Source organism: Eretmochelys imbricata, chromosome 2 (assembly GCF_965152235.1).
Source record: "Eretmochelys imbricata isolate rEreImb1 chromosome 2, rEreImb1.hap1, whole genome shotgun sequence".
NCBI lineage: Eukaryota > Metazoa > Chordata > Testudines > Cheloniidae > Eretmochelys > Eretmochelys imbricata.
Window position 1 is genome coordinate 186,152,585 of NC_135573.1, and position 13,177 is coordinate 186,165,761.

The following is a 13,177-nucleotide window of genomic DNA, read 5'->3' on the forward strand; positions in this document are numbered from 1 at the left end:
TTTGGCCGGGAAGGCTGCCTGCGGGCCTGGAGCAGTCCCTGCCTCGGCTTCGGGGCCGGTAAGTGGGAAAGGTGGGTGCTGGTCGCCTCTGGGCTGGTCTCCCTGAGGAGGCGGCGGTGGCCCATCCTGCCTCCCCGGGGCCTTGCGAAGCGGGAGACGGGGCAGGGGGAGGCCCCCGGGGGGCGCGTCCCGGGGTTTCCCGGAGCGAGCAAAAGGCAGGCCAAGTGCGGGAGGGCGTCCCCAGGGAGGCGTGAGAGCTGTGGCGAGGACCGTGAGCTGTGAGGAAAGGCGGGCGGGCTGTGCGGGAGCTGCCCCTGCGGGGTGCGTGCAGGTGAGGCGGCGGGAGCGGGCGTGCGGGCGGCAGCCCCGTCCTGGGCGGTGCGTTTCCCCTGGGGGTTTTGTGTCGGGGTGTGTGCGTGCAGTTTGTGAGGGCGTCATCTGAGGAGCGAGTGCGTGGTGAGAGGGGAGCGGGGGTGTATTTGTGGGGGGTGGGGAGGAGGCTTCGTCGCGGTGCGCGCGGGCCGGGGGTCGGGGGCTGCGATGGTGGTGCGGGGCGTGAGCCTGGGTGTGTGGAGGCTGGGGTGCGAGGCCGGTGGTGCGTGCGTGCGTGCGTGCGTGTGCGCGTGCGTGAGCGCGTTGCGGAGCCGGTGTGGGGGCGGGGGGGGGGGGCGGCGTGGTGCAGGCAGGGCGGTGTCTGTGGGCTCGCTTAAAGGCAGGCAAAGCGGCAGGCAGCAGCGTCTACGGCCATACCACCCTGAACACGCCCGATCTCGTCTGATCTCAGAAGCTAAGCAGGGTCGGGCCTGGTTAGTACTTGGATGGGAGACCTCCTGGAATACTGGGTGCTGTAGGCTTTTGCCGGCCCTCGCCACGCTCCCTGCCGCTGCCCGGCTGCAGGTCTCCCTCCGGCACAGGCTTTTGCCGCCTGGTCCTCGCTTGCTTCCGCAAAGGTCTCGCAGGCCGTAGCCACCTCGCCCGCCGCAGCCCAGGGCGAGGGCTTCGGGCGCCCGGCCCCGTGGCGTCTTTGTTTTTCTTACCAGCCGGCGCTCTTGCCCCCTTGGCAGCAGGTGTGGGAGGCCAGCTGGCCGAAGCGGCGGCAGGCGCCCCAAGGCCTGTCTGCCCTCGCGCTCCCTGCCCGCCGCTTCAGCTCCGCCGCTGGAGGCTGGGAGAAAGGAAAGCCAGAAGCCTTGCCGTGCGGCGCAGCCCGGGCCTTTGGGGTGGCTGGTTGAGGGAAGCCCTTTGCCAGCCTGCCTCCTTGGCAGCTGGCCCTTTGAAAGTGAGGGGAGGGAGGCAGCCGCTGGCCTTTTGGCCGGGAAGGCTGCCTGCGGGCCTGGAGCAGTCCCTGCCTCGGCTTCGGGGGCGGTAAGTGGGAAAGGTGGGTGCTGGTCGCCTCTGGGCTGGTCCTCCCTGAGGAGGCGGCGGTGGCCCATCCTGCCTCCCCCGGGGCCTTGCGAAGCGGGAGACGGGGCAGGGGAGGCCCCCGGGGGGCGCGTCCCGGTTTCCCGGAGCGAGCAAAAGGCAGGCCAAGTGCGGGAGGGCGTCCCCAGGGAGGCGTGAGAGCTGTGGCGAGGGACCGTGAGCTGTGAGGAAAGGCGGGCGGGCTGTGCGGGAGCTGCCCCTGCGGGGTGCGTGCAGGTGAGGCGCGGGAGCGGGCGTGCGGGCGGCAGCCCCGTCCTGGGCGGTGCGTTTCCCCTGGGGGTTTTGTGTCGGGGTGTGTGCGTGCAGTTTGTGAGGGCGTCATCTGAGGAGCGAGTGCGTGGTGAGAGGGGAGCGGGGGTGTATTTGTGGGGGGTGGGGAGGAGGCTTCGTCGCGGTGCGCGCGGGCCGGGGGTCGGGGGCTGCGGGTGGTTGGTGCGGGGCGTGAGCCTGGGTGTGTGGAGGCTGGGGTGCGAGGCCGGTGGTGCGTGCGTGCGTGCGTGCGTCGTGCGCGTGCGTGAGCGCGTTGCGGAGCCGGTGTGGGGGCGGGGGGGGGGGGCGGCGTGGAGCAGGCAGGGCGGTGTCTGTGGGCTCGCTTAAAGGCAGGCAAAGCGGCAGGCAGCAGCGTCTACGGCCATACCACCCTGAACACGCCCGATCTCGTCTGATCTCGGAAGCTAAGCAGGGTCGGGCCTGGTTAGTACTTGGATGGGAGACCTCCTGGGAATACTGGGTGCTGTAGGCTTTTGCCGGCCCTCGCCACGCTCCCTGCCGCTGCCCGGCTGCAGGTCTCCCTCCGGCACAGGCTTTTGCCGCCTGGTCCTCGCTTGCTTCCGCAAAGGTCTCGCAGGCCGTAGCCACCTCGCCCGCCGCAGCCCAGGGCGAGGGCTTCGGGCGCCCGGCCCCGTGGCGTCTTTGTTTTTCTTACCAGCCGGCGCTCTTGCCCCCTTGGCAGCAGGTGTGGGAGGCCAGCTGGCCGAAGCGGCGGCAGGCGCCCCAAGGCCTGTCTGCCCTCGCGCTCCCCTGCCCGCCGCTTCAGCTCCGCCGCTGGAGGCTGGGAGAAAGGAAAGCCAGAAGCCTTGCCGTGCGGCGCAGCCCGGGCCTTTGGGGTGGCTGGTTGAGGGAAGCCCTTTGCCAGCCTGCCTCCTTGGCAGCTGGCCCTTTGAAAGTGAGGGGAGGGAGGCAGCCGCTGGCCTTTGGCCGGAAGGCTGCCTGCGGGCCTGGAGCAGTCCCTGCCTCGGCTTCGGGGCCGGTAAGTGGGAAAGGTGGGTGCTGGTCGCCTCTGGGCTGGTCTCCCTGAGGAGGCGGCGGTGGCCCCATCCTGCCTCCCCCGGGGCCTTGCGAAGCGGGAGACGGGGCAGGGGGAGGCCCCCGGGGGGCGCGTCCCGGGTTTCCCGGAGGCGAGCAAAAGGCAGGCCAAGTGCGGGAGGGCGTCCCCAGGGAGGCGTGAGAGCTGTGGCGAGGACCGTGAGCTGTGAGGAAAGGCGGGCGGGCTGTGCGGGAGCTGCCCCTGCGGGGTGCGTGCAGGTGAGGCGCGGGAGCGGGCGTGCGGGCGGCAGCCCCGTCCTGGGCGGTGCGTTTCCCTGGGGGTTTTGTGTCGGGGTGTGTGCGTGCAGTTTGTGAGGGCGTCATCTGAGGAGCGAGGTGCGTGGTGAGAGGGGAGCGGGGGTGTATTTGTGGGGGGTGGGAGGAGGCTTCGTCGCGGTGCGCGCGGGCCGGGGGTCGGGGGCTGCGGATGGTGGTGCGGGGCGTGAGCCTGGTGTGTGGAGGCTGGGGTGCGAGGCCGGTGGTGCGTGCGTGCGTGCGTGCGTGTGCGCGTGCGTGAGCGCGTTGCGGAGCCGGTGTGGGGGCGGGGGGGGGGCGGCGTGGAGCAGGCAGGGCGGTGTCTGTGGGCTCGCTTAAAGGCAGGCAAAGCGGCAGGCAGCAGCGTCTACGGCCATACCACCCTGAACACGCCCGATCTCGTCTGATCTCGGAAGCTAAGCAGGGTCGGGCCTGGTTAGTACTTGGATGGGAGACCTCCTGGGAATACTGGGTGCTGTAGGCTTTTGCCGGCCCTCGCCACGCTCCCTGCCGCTGCCCGGCTGCAGGTCTCCCTCCGTCACAGGCTTTTGCCGCCTGGTCCTCGCTTGCTTCCGCAAAGGTCTCGCAGGCCGTAGCCACCTCGCCCGCCGCAGCCCAGGGCGAGGGCTTCGGGCGCCCGGCCCCGTGGCGTCTTTGTTTTTCTTACCAGCCGGCGCTCTTGCCCCCTTGGCAGCAGGTGTGGGAGGCCAGCTGGCCGAAGCGGCGGCAGGCGCCCCAAGGCCTGTCTGCCCTCGCGCTCCCTGCCCGCCGCTTCAGCTCCGCCGCTGGAGGCTGGGAGAAAGGAAAGCCAGAAGCCTTGCCGTGCGGCGCAGCCCGGGCCTTTGGGGTGGCTGGTTGAGGGAAGCCCTTTGCCAGCCTGCCTCCTTGGCAGCTGGCCCTTTGAAAGTGAGGGGAGGGAGGCAGCCGCTGGCCTTTTGGCCGGGAAGGCTGCCTGCGGGCCTGGAGCAGTCCCTGCCTCGGCTTCGGGGCCGGTAAGTGGGAAAGGTGGGTGCTGGTCGCCTCTGGGCTGGTCTCCCTGAGGAGGCGGCGGTGGCCCATCCTGCCTCCCCCGGGGCCTTGCGAAGCGGGAGACGGGGCAGGGGGGAGGCCCCCGGGGGGCGCGTCCCGGGTTTCCCGGAGCGAGCAAAAGGCAGGCCAAGTGCGGGAGGGCGTCCCCAGGGAGGCGTGAGAGCTGTGGCGAGGACCGTGAGCTGTGAGGAAAGGCGGGCGGGCTGTGCGGGAGCTGCCCCTGCGGGGTGCGTGCAGGTGAGGCGCGGGAGCGGGCGTGCGGGCGGCAGCCCCGTCCTGGGCGGTGCGTTTCCCCTGGGGGTTTTGTGTCGGGGTGTGTGCGTGCAGTTTGTGAGGGCGTCATCTGAGGAGCGAGTGCGTGGTGAGAGGGGAGCGGGGTGTATTTGTGGGGGGTGGGGAGGAGGCTTCGTCGCGGTGCGCGCGGGCCGGGGGTCGGGGGCTGCGGGTGGTGGTGCGGGGCGTGAGCCTGGGTGTGTGGAGGCTGGGGTGCGAGGCCGGTGGTGCGTGCGTGCGTGCGTGCGTGTGCGCGTGCGTGAGCGCGTTGCGGAGCCGGTGTGGGGGCGGGGGGGGGGCGGCGTGGAGCAGGCAGGGCGGGTGTCTGTGGGCTCGCTTAAAGGCAGGCAAAGCGGCAGCAGCAGCGTCTACGGCCATACCACCCTGAACACGCCCGATCTCGTCTGATCTCGAAGCTAAGCAGGGTCGGGCCTGGTTAGTACTTGGATGGGAGACCTCCTGGGAATACTGGGTGCTGTAGGCTTTTGCCGGCCCTCGCCACGCTCCCTGCCGCTGCCCGGCTGCAGGTCTCCCTCCGGCACAGGCTTTTGCCGCCTGGTCCTCGCTTGCTTCCGCAAAGGTCTCGCAGGCCGTAGCCACCTCGCCCGCCGCAGCCCAGGGCGAGGGCTTCGGGCGCCCGGCCCCGTGGCGTCTTTGTTTTTCTTACCAGCCGGCGCTCTTGCCCCCTTGGCAGCAGGTGTGGGAGGCCAGCTGGCCGAAGCGGCGGCAGGCGCCCCAAGGCCTGTCTGCCCTCGCGCTCCCTGCCCGCCGCTTCAGCTCCGCCGCTGGAGGCTGGGAGAAAGGAAAGCCAGAAGCCTTGCCGTGCGGCGCAGCCCGGGCCTTTGGGGTGGCTGGTTGAGGGAAGCCCTTTGCCAGCCTGCCTCCTTGGCAGCTGGCCCTTTGAAAGTGAGGGGAGGGAGGCAGCCGCTGGCCTTTTGGCCGGGAAGGCTGCCTGCGGGCCTGGAGCAGTCCCTGCCTCGGCTTCGGGGCCGGTAAGTGGGAAAGGTGGGTGCTGGTCGCCTCTGGGCTGGTCTCCCTGAGGAGGCGGCGGTGGCCCATCCTGCCTCCCCCGGGGCCTTGCGAAGCGGGAGACGGGGCAGGGGGAGGCCCCCGGGGGGCGCGTCCCGGGTTTCCCGGAGCGAGCAAAAGGCAGGCCAAGTGCGGGAGGGCGTCCCCAGGGAGGCGTGAGAGCTGTGGCGAGGACCGTGAGCTGTGAGGAAAGGCGGGCGGGCTGTGCGGGAGCTGCCCCTGCGGGGTGCGTGCAGGTGAGGCGCGGGAGCGGGCGTGCGGGCGGCAGCCCCGTCCTGGGCGGTGCGTTTCCCCTGGGGGTTTTGTGTCGGGGTGTGTGCGTGCAGTTTGTGAGGGCGTCATCTGAGGAGCGAGTGCGTGGTGAGAGGGGAGCGGGGTGTATTTGTGGGGGGGTGGGGAGGAGGCTTCGTCGCGGTGCGCGCGGGCCGGGGGTCGGGGGCTGCGGGTGGTGGTGCGGGCGTGAGCCTGGGTGTGTGGAGGCTGGGGTGCGAGGCCGGTGGTGCGTGCGTGCGTGCGTGCGTGTGCGCGTGCGTGAGCGCGTTGCGGAGCCGGTGTGGGGCGGGGGGCGGGGCGGCATGGAGCAGGTAGGGCGGTGTCTGTGGGCTCGCTTAAAGGCAGGCAAAGCGGCAGGCAGCAGCGTCTACGGCCATACAACCCTGAACACGCCCGATCTCGTCTGCTCTCGGAAGCTAAGCAGGGTCGGCCTGGTTAGTACTTGGATGGGAGACCTCCTGGGAATACTGGGTGCTGTAGGCTTTTGCCGGCCCTCGCCACGCTCCCTGCCGCTGCCCGGCTGCAGGTCTCCCTCCGGCACAGGCTTTTGCCGCCTGGTCCTCGCTTGCTTCCGCAAAGGTCTCGCAGGCCGTAGCCACCTCGCCCGCCGCAGCCCAGGTCGAGGGCTTCGGGCGCCCGGCCCCGTGGCGTCTTTGTTTTTCTTACCAGCCGGCGCTCTTGCCCCTTGGCAGCAGGTGTGGGAGGCCAGCTGGCCGAAGCGGCGGCAGGCGCCCCAAGGCCTGTCTGCCCTCGCGCTCCCTGCCCGCCGCTTCAGCTCCGCCGCTGGAGGCTGGGAGAAAGGAAAGCCAGAAGCCTTGCCGTGCGGCGCAGCCCGGGCCTTTGGGGTGGCTGGTTGAGGGAAGCCCTTTGCCAGCCTGCCTCCTTGGCAGCTGGCCCTTTGAAAGTGAGGGGAGGGAGGCAGCCGCTGGCCTTTGGCCGGGAAGGCTGCCTGCGGGCCTGGAGCAGTCCCTGCCTCGGCTTCGGGGCCGGTAAGTGGGAAAGGTGGGTGCTGGTCGCCTCTGGGCTGGTCTCCCTGAGGAGGCGGCGGTGGCCCATCCTGCCTCCCCCGGGGCCTTGCGAAGCGGGAGACGGGGCAGGGGAGGCCCCCGGGGGGCGCGTCCCGGGTTTCCCGGAGCGAGCAAAAGGCAGGCCAAGTGCGGGAGGGCGTCCCCAGGGAGGCGTGAGAGCTGTGGCGAGGACCGTGAGCTGTGAGAAAGGCGGGCGGGCTGTGCGGGAGCTGCCCCTGCGGGGTGCGTGCAGGTGAGGCGCGGGAGCGGGCGTGCGGGCGGCAGCCCCGTCCAGGGCGGTGCGTTTCCCCTGGGGGTTTTGTGTCGGGGTGTGTGCGTGCAGTTTGTGAGGGCGTCATCTGAGGAGCGAGTGCGTGGTGAGAGGGGAGCGGGGGTGTATTTGTGGGGGGTGGGGAGGAGGCTTCGTCGCGGTGCGCGCGGGCCGGGGGTCGGGGGCTGCGGATGGTGGTGCGGGGCGTGAGCCTGGGTGTGTGGAGGCTGGGGTGCGAGGCCGGTGGTGCGTGCGTGCGTGCGTGCGTGTGCGCGTGCGTGAGCGCGTTGCGGAGCCGGTGTGGGGGGCGGGGGGGGGGGGCGGCGTGGAGCAGGCAGGGCGGTGTCTGTGGGCTCGCTTAAAGGCAGGCTAAGCGGCAGGCAGCAGCGTCTACGGCCATACCACCCTGAACACGCCCGATCTCGTCTGATCTCGGAAACTAAGCAGGGTCGGGCCTGGTTAGTACTTGGATGGGAGACCTCCTGGGAATACTGGGTGCTGTAGGCTTTTGCCGGCCCTCGCCACGCTCCCTGCCGCTGCCCGGCTGCAGGTCTCCCTCCGGCACAGGCTTTTGCCGCCTGGTCCTCGCTTGCTTCCGCAAAGGTCTCGCAGGCCGTAGCCACCTCGCCCGCCGCAGCCCAGGGCGAGGGCTTCGGGCGCCCGGCCCCGTGGCGTCTTTGTTTTTCTTACCAGCCGGCGCTCTTGCCCCCTTGGCAGCAGGTGTGGGAGGCCAGCTGGCCGAAGCGGCGGCAGGCGCCCCAAGGCCTGTCTGCCCTCGCGCTCCCTGCCCGCCGCTTCAGCTCCGCCGCTGGAGGCTGGGAGAAAGGAAAGCCAGAAGCCTTGCCGTGCGGCGCAGCCCGGGCCTTTGGGGTGGCTGGTTGAGGGAAGCCCTTTGCCAGCCTGCCTCCTTGGCAGCTGGCCCTTTGAAAGTGAGGGGAGGGAGGCAGCCGCTGGCCTTTTGGCCGGGAAGGCTGCCTGCGGGCCTGGAGCAGTCCCTGCCTCGGCTTCGGGGCCGGTAAGTGGGAAAGGTGGGTGCTGGTCGCCTCTGGGCTGGTCTCCTGAGGAGGCGGCGGTGGCCCATCCTGCCTCCCCCGGGGCCTTGCGAAGCGGGAGACGGGGCAGGGGGGAGGCCCCCGGGGGGCGCGTCCCGGGTTTCCCGGAGCGAGCAAAAGGCAGGCCAAGTGCGGGAGGGCGTCCCCAGGGAGGCGTGAGAGCTGTGGCGAGGACCGTGAGCTGTGAGGAAAGGCGGGCGGGCTGTGCGGGAGCTGCCCCTGCGGGGTGCGTGCAGGTGAGGCGCGGGGAGCGGGCGTGCGGGGCGGCAGCCCCGTCCTGGGCGGTTGCGTTTCCCCTGGGGGTTTTGTGTCGGGGTGTGTGCGTGCAGTTTGTGAGGGCGTCATCTGAGGAGCGAGTGCGTGGTGAGAGGGAGCGGGGTGTATTTGTGGGGGGTGGGAGGAGGCTTCGTCGCGGTGCGCGCGGGCCGGGGGTCGGGGGCTGCGGGTGGTGGTGCGGGGCGTGAGCCTGGGTGTGTGGAGGCTGGGGTGCGAGGCCGGTGGTGCGTGCGTGCGTGCGTGTGCGCGTGCCGTGAGCGCGTTGCGGAGCCGGTGTGGGGCGGGGGGGGGGGGCGGCGTGGAGCAGGCAGGGCGGTGTCTGTGGGCTCGCTTAAAGGCAGGCAAAGTGGCAGGCAGCAGCGTCTACGGCCATACCACCCTGAAAACGCCCGATCTCGTCTGATCTCGGAAACTAAGCAGGGTCGGGCCTGGTTAGTACTTGGATGGGAGACCTCCTGGGAATACTGGGTGCTGTAGGCTTTTGCCGGCCCTCGCCACGCTCCCTGCCGCTGCCCGGCTGCAGGTCTCCCTCCGGCACAGGCTTTTGCCGCCTGGTCCTCGCTTGCTTCCGCAAAGGTCTCGCAGGCCGTAGCCACCTCGCCCGCCGCAGCCCAGGGCGAGGGCTTCGGGCGCCCGGCCCGTGGCGTCTTTGTTTTTCTTACCAGCCGGCGCTCTTGCCCCCTTGGCAGCAGGTGTGGGAGGCCAGCTGGCCGAAGCGGCGGCAGGCGCCCCAAGGCCTGTCTGCCCTCGCGCTCCCTGCCCGCCGCTTCAGCTCCGCCGCTGGAGGCTGGGAGAAAGGAAAGCCAGAAGCCTTGCCGTGCGGCGCAGCCCGGGCCTTTGGGGTGGCTGGTTGAGGGAAGCCCTTTGCCAGCCTGCCTCCTTGGCAGCTGGCCCTTTGAAAGTGAGGGGAGGGAGGCAGCCGCTGGCCTTTTGGCCGGGAAGGCTGCCTGCGGGCCTGGAGCAGTCCCTGCCTCGGCTTCGGGGCCGGTAAGTGGGAAAGGTGGGTGCTGGTCGCCTCTGGGCTGGTCTCCCTGAGGAGGCGGCGGTGGCCCATCCTGCCTCCCCCAGGGCCTTGCGAAGCGGGAGACGGGGCAGGGGGAGGCCCCCGGGGGGCGCGTCCCGGGTTTCCCGGAGCGAGCAAAAGGCAGGCCAAGTGCGGGAGGGCGTCCCCAGGGAGGCGTGAGAGCTGTGGCGAGGACCGTGAGCTGTGAGGAAAGGCGGGCGGGCTGTGGCGGGAGCTGCCCCTGCGGGGTGCGTGCAGGTGAGGCGCGGGAGCGGGCGTGCGGGGCGGCAGCCCCGTCCTGGGCGGTGCGTTTCCCCTGGGGGTTTTGTGTCGGGGTGTGTGCGTGCAGTTTGTGGAGGGCGTCATCTGAGGGAGCGAGGTGCGTGGTGAGAGGGGAGCGGGGGTGTATTTGTGGGGGGGTGGGGAGGAGGCTTCGTCGCGGTGCGCGCGGGCCGGGGGTCGGGGGCTGCGGATGGTGGTGCGGGGCGTGAGCCTGGGTGTGTGGAAGCTAGGGTGCGAGGCCGGTGGTGCGTGCGTGCGTGCGTGCGTGTGCGCGTGCGTGAGCGCGTTGCGGAGCCGGTGTGGGGGCGGGGGGGGCGGCGTGGAGCAGGCAGGGCGGTGTCTGTGGGCTCGCTTAAAGGCAGGCAAAGCGGCAGGCAGCAGCGTCTACGGCCATACCACCCTGAACACGCCCGATCTCGTCTGATCTCGGAAGCTAAGCAGGGTCGGGCCTGGTTAGTACTTGGATGGGAGACCTCCTGGGAATACTGGGTGCTGTAGCTTTTGCCGGCCCTCGCCACGCTCCCTGCCGCTGCCCCGGCTGCAGGTCTCCCTCCGGCACAGGCTTTTGCCGCCTGGTCCTCGCTTGCTTCCGCAAAGGTCTCGCAGGCCGTAGCCACCTCGCCCGCCGCAGCCCAGGGCGAGGGCTTCGGGGCGCCCGGCCCCGTGGCGTCTTTGTTTTTCTTACCAGCCGGCGCTCTTGCCCCCTTGGCAGCAGGTGTGGGAGGCCAGCTGGCCGAAGCGGCGGCAGGCGCCCCAAGGCCTGTCTGCCCTCGCGCTCCCTGCCCGCCGCTTCAGCTCCGCCGCTGGAGGGCTGGGAGAAAGGAAAGCCAGAAGCCTTGCCGTGCGGCGCAGCCCGGCCTTTGGGTGGGCTGGTTGAGGGAAGCCCTTTGCCAGCCTGCCTCCTTGGCAGCTGGCCCTTTGAAAGTGAGGGGAGGGAGGCAGCCGCTGGCCTTTTGGCCGGGAAGGCTGCCTGCGGGCCTGGAGCAGTCCCTGCCTCGGCTTCGGGGCGGTAAGTGGGAAAGGTGGGTGCTGTCGCCTCTGGGCTGGTCTCCCTGAGGAGGCGGCGGTGGCCCATCCTGCCTCCCCCGGGGCCTTGCGAAGCGGGAGACGGGGCAGGGGGAGGCCCCGGGGGGCGCGTCCCGGGTTTCCCGGAGCGAGCAAAAGGCAGGCCAAGTGCGGGAGGGCGTCCCCAGGGAGGCGTGAGAGCTGTGGCGAGGGACCGTGAGCTGTGAGGAAAGGCGGGGCGGGCTGTGCGGGAGCTGCCCCTGCGGGGTGCGTGCAGGTGAGGCGCGGGAGCGGGCGTGCGGGCGGCAGCCCCGTCCTGGGCGGTGCGTTTCCCCTGGGGGTTTTGTGTCGGGGTGTGTGCGTGCAGTTTGTGAGGGCGTCATCTGAGGAGCGAGTGCGTGGTGAGAGGGGAGCGGGGGTGTATTTGTGGGGGGTGGGGAGGAGCTTCGTCGCGGTGCGCGCGGGGCCGGGGGTCGGGGGCTGCGGATGGTGGTGCGGGGCGTGAGCCTGGGTGTGTGGAGGCTGGGGTGCGAGGCCGGTGGTGCGTGCGTGCGTGCGTGCGTGTGCGCGTGCGTGAGCGCGTTGCGGAGCCGTGTGGGGGCGGGGGGGGGGGCGGCGTGGGAGCAGGCAGGGTGGTGTCTGTGGGCTCGCTTAAAGGCAGGCAAAGCGGCAGGCAGCAGCGTCTACGGCCATACCACCCTGACACGCCCCGATCTCGTCTGATCTCGGAAGCTAAGCAGGGTCGGGCCTGGTTAGTACTTGGATGGGAGACCTCCTGGAATACTGGGTGCTGTAGGCTTTTGCCGGCCCTCGCCACGCTCCCTGCCGCTGCCCGGCTGCAGGTCTCCCTCCGGCACAGGCTTTTGCCGCCTGGTCCTCGCTTGCTTCCGCAAAGGTCTCGCAGGCCGTAGCCACCTCGCCCGCCGCAGCCCAGGGCGAGGGCTTCGGGCGCCCGGCCCCGTGGCGTCTTTGTTTTTTCTTACCAGCCGGCGCTCTTGCCCCCTTTGCAGCAGGTGTTGGGAGGCCAGCTGGCCGAAGCGGCGGCAGGCGCCCCAAGGCCTGTCTGCCCTCGCGCTCCCTGCCCGCCGCTTCAGCTCCGCCGCTGGAGGCTGGGAGAAAAGGAAAGCCAGAAGCCTTGCCGTGCGGCGCAGCCCGGGCCTTTGGGGTGGCTGGTTGAGGGAAGCCCTTTGCCAGCCTGCCTCCTTGGCAGCTGGCCCTTTGAAAGTGAGGGGAGGGAGGCAGCCGCTGGCCTTTTGGCCGGGAAGGCTGCTGCGGGCCTGGAGCAGTCCCTGCCTCGGCTTCGGGGCCGGTAAGTGGGAAAGGTGGGTGCTGGTCGCCTCTGGGCTGGTCTCCTGAGGAGGCGGCGGTGGCCCATCCTGCCTCCCCGGGGCCTTGCGAAGCGGGAGACGGGCAGGGGGAGGCCCCCGGGGGGCGCGTCCCGGGTTTCCCGGAGCGAGCAAAAGGCAGGCCAAGTGCGGGAGGGCGTCCCCAGGGAGGCGTGAGAGCTGTGGCGAGGACCGTGAGCTGTGAGGAAAGGCGGGCGGGCTGTGCGGGAGCTGCCCCTGCGGGGTGCGTGCAGGTGAGGCGCGGAGCGGGCGTGCGGGCGGCAGCCCCGTCCTGGCGGTGCGTTTCCCCTGGGGGTTTTGTGTCGGGGTGTGTGCGTGCAGTTTGTGAGGGCGTCATCTGAGGAGCGAGTGCGTGGTGAGAGGGGAGCGGGGGTGTATTTGTGGGGGGTGGGGAGGAGGCTTCGTCGCGGTGCGCGCGGGCCGGGGGTCGGGGGCTGCGGGTGGTGGTGCGGGGCGTGAGCCTGGGTGTGTGGAGGCTGGGGTGCGAGGCCGGTGGTGCGTGCGTGCGTGCGTGCGTGTGCGCGTGCGTGAGCGCGTTGCGGAGCCGGTGTGGGGGCGGGGCGGGGGGGGCGGCGTGGAGCAGGCAGGGGGCGGTGTCTGTGGGCTCGCTTAAAGGCAGGCAAAGCGGCAGGCAGCAGCGTCTACGGCCATACCACCCCTGAACACGCCCGATCTCGTCTGATCTCGGAAGCTAAGCAGGGTCGGGCCTGTTAGTACTTGGATGGAGACCTCCTGGGAATACTGGGTGCTGTAGGCTTTTGCCGGCCCTCGCCACGCTCCTTGCCGCTTGCCCGGCTGCAGGTCTCCCTCCGGCACAGGCTTTTTGCCGCCTGGTCCTCGCTTGCTTCCGCAAAGGTCTCGCAGGCCGTAGCCACCTCGCCCGCCGCAGCCCAGGGCGAGGGCTTCGGGCGCCCGGCCCCGTGGCGTCTTTGTTTTTCTTACCAGCCGGCGCTCTTGCCCCCTTGGCAGCAGGTGTGGGAGGCCAGCTGGCCGAAGCGGCGGCAGGCGCCCCAAGGCCTGTCTGCCCTCGCGCTCCCTGCCCGCCGCTTCAGCTCCGCCGCTGGAGGCTGGGAGAAAGGAAAGCCAGAAGCCTTGCCGTGCGGCGCAGCCCGGGCCTTTGGGGTGGCTGGTTGAGGGAAGCCCTTTGCCAGCCTGCCTCCTTGGCAGCTGGCCCTTTGAAAGTGAGGGGAGGGAGGGCAGCCGCTGGCCTTTTGGCCGGGAAGGCTGCCTGCGGGCCTGGAGCAGTCCCTGCCTCGGCTTCGGGGCCGGTAAGTGGGAAAGGTGGGTGCTGGTCGCCTCTGGGCTGGTCTCCCTGAGGAGGCGGCGGTGGCCCATCCTGCCTCCCCCGGGCA

At 70.9% G+C, this 13,177-nt stretch overlaps 8 non-coding genes and 2 pseudogenes across 8 annotated transcripts; all 10 read left to right on the top strand.

Annotated features, from left to right (window-relative positions):
- Nucleotides 1–736: 736 nt before the first annotated feature.
- Nucleotides 737–854, top strand: LOC144261656 (5S ribosomal RNA). Its single transcript, XR_013345368.1, has one exon. It is a non-coding gene; the product is annotated as a 5S ribosomal RNA (ribosomal RNA).
- Nucleotides 855–2,042: 1,188 nt separating this feature from the next.
- Nucleotides 2,043–2,161, top strand: LOC144261687 (5S ribosomal RNA). The gene has a single exon (XR_013345389.1). It is a non-coding gene; the product is annotated as a 5S ribosomal RNA (ribosomal RNA).
- Nucleotides 2,162–3,344: 1,183 nt separating this feature from the next.
- On the top strand, nucleotides 3,345–3,463 carry LOC144261699 (5S ribosomal RNA). The gene has a single exon (XR_013345395.1). It is a non-coding gene; the product is annotated as a 5S ribosomal RNA (ribosomal RNA).
- A 1,184-nt stretch (nucleotides 3,464–4,647) lies between these two features.
- LOC144261653 (5S ribosomal RNA) lies at nucleotides 4,648–4,765 on the top strand. The gene has a single exon (XR_013345365.1). It is a non-coding gene; the product is annotated as a 5S ribosomal RNA (ribosomal RNA).
- Nucleotides 4,766–5,948: 1,183 nt separating this feature from the next.
- Nucleotides 5,949–6,066, top strand: LOC144261657 (5S ribosomal RNA). The gene has a single exon (XR_013345369.1). It is a non-coding gene; the product is annotated as a 5S ribosomal RNA (ribosomal RNA).
- Nucleotides 6,067–7,249: 1,183 nt separating this feature from the next.
- On the top strand, nucleotides 7,250–7,368 carry LOC144261646 (5S ribosomal RNA). Its single transcript, XR_013345358.1, has one exon. It is a non-coding gene; the product is annotated as a 5S ribosomal RNA (ribosomal RNA).
- A 1,182-nt stretch (nucleotides 7,369–8,550) lies between these two features.
- LOC144261624 (5S ribosomal RNA) lies at nucleotides 8,551–8,669 on the top strand. The gene has a single exon (XR_013345336.1). It is a non-coding gene; the product is annotated as a 5S ribosomal RNA (ribosomal RNA).
- Nucleotides 8,670–9,856: 1,187 nt separating this feature from the next.
- Nucleotides 9,857–9,975, top strand: LOC144261631 (5S ribosomal RNA). The gene has a single exon (XR_013345343.1). It is a non-coding gene; the product is annotated as a 5S ribosomal RNA (ribosomal RNA).
- A 1,185-nt stretch (nucleotides 9,976–11,160) lies between these two features.
- LOC144261658 (5S ribosomal RNA) lies at nucleotides 11,161–11,278 on the top strand (annotated as a pseudogene).
- Nucleotides 11,279–12,464: 1,186 nt separating this feature from the next.
- Nucleotides 12,465–12,582, top strand: LOC144261659 (5S ribosomal RNA; annotated as a pseudogene).
- The last annotated feature ends 595 nt before the right edge of the window (nucleotides 12,583–13,177 follow it).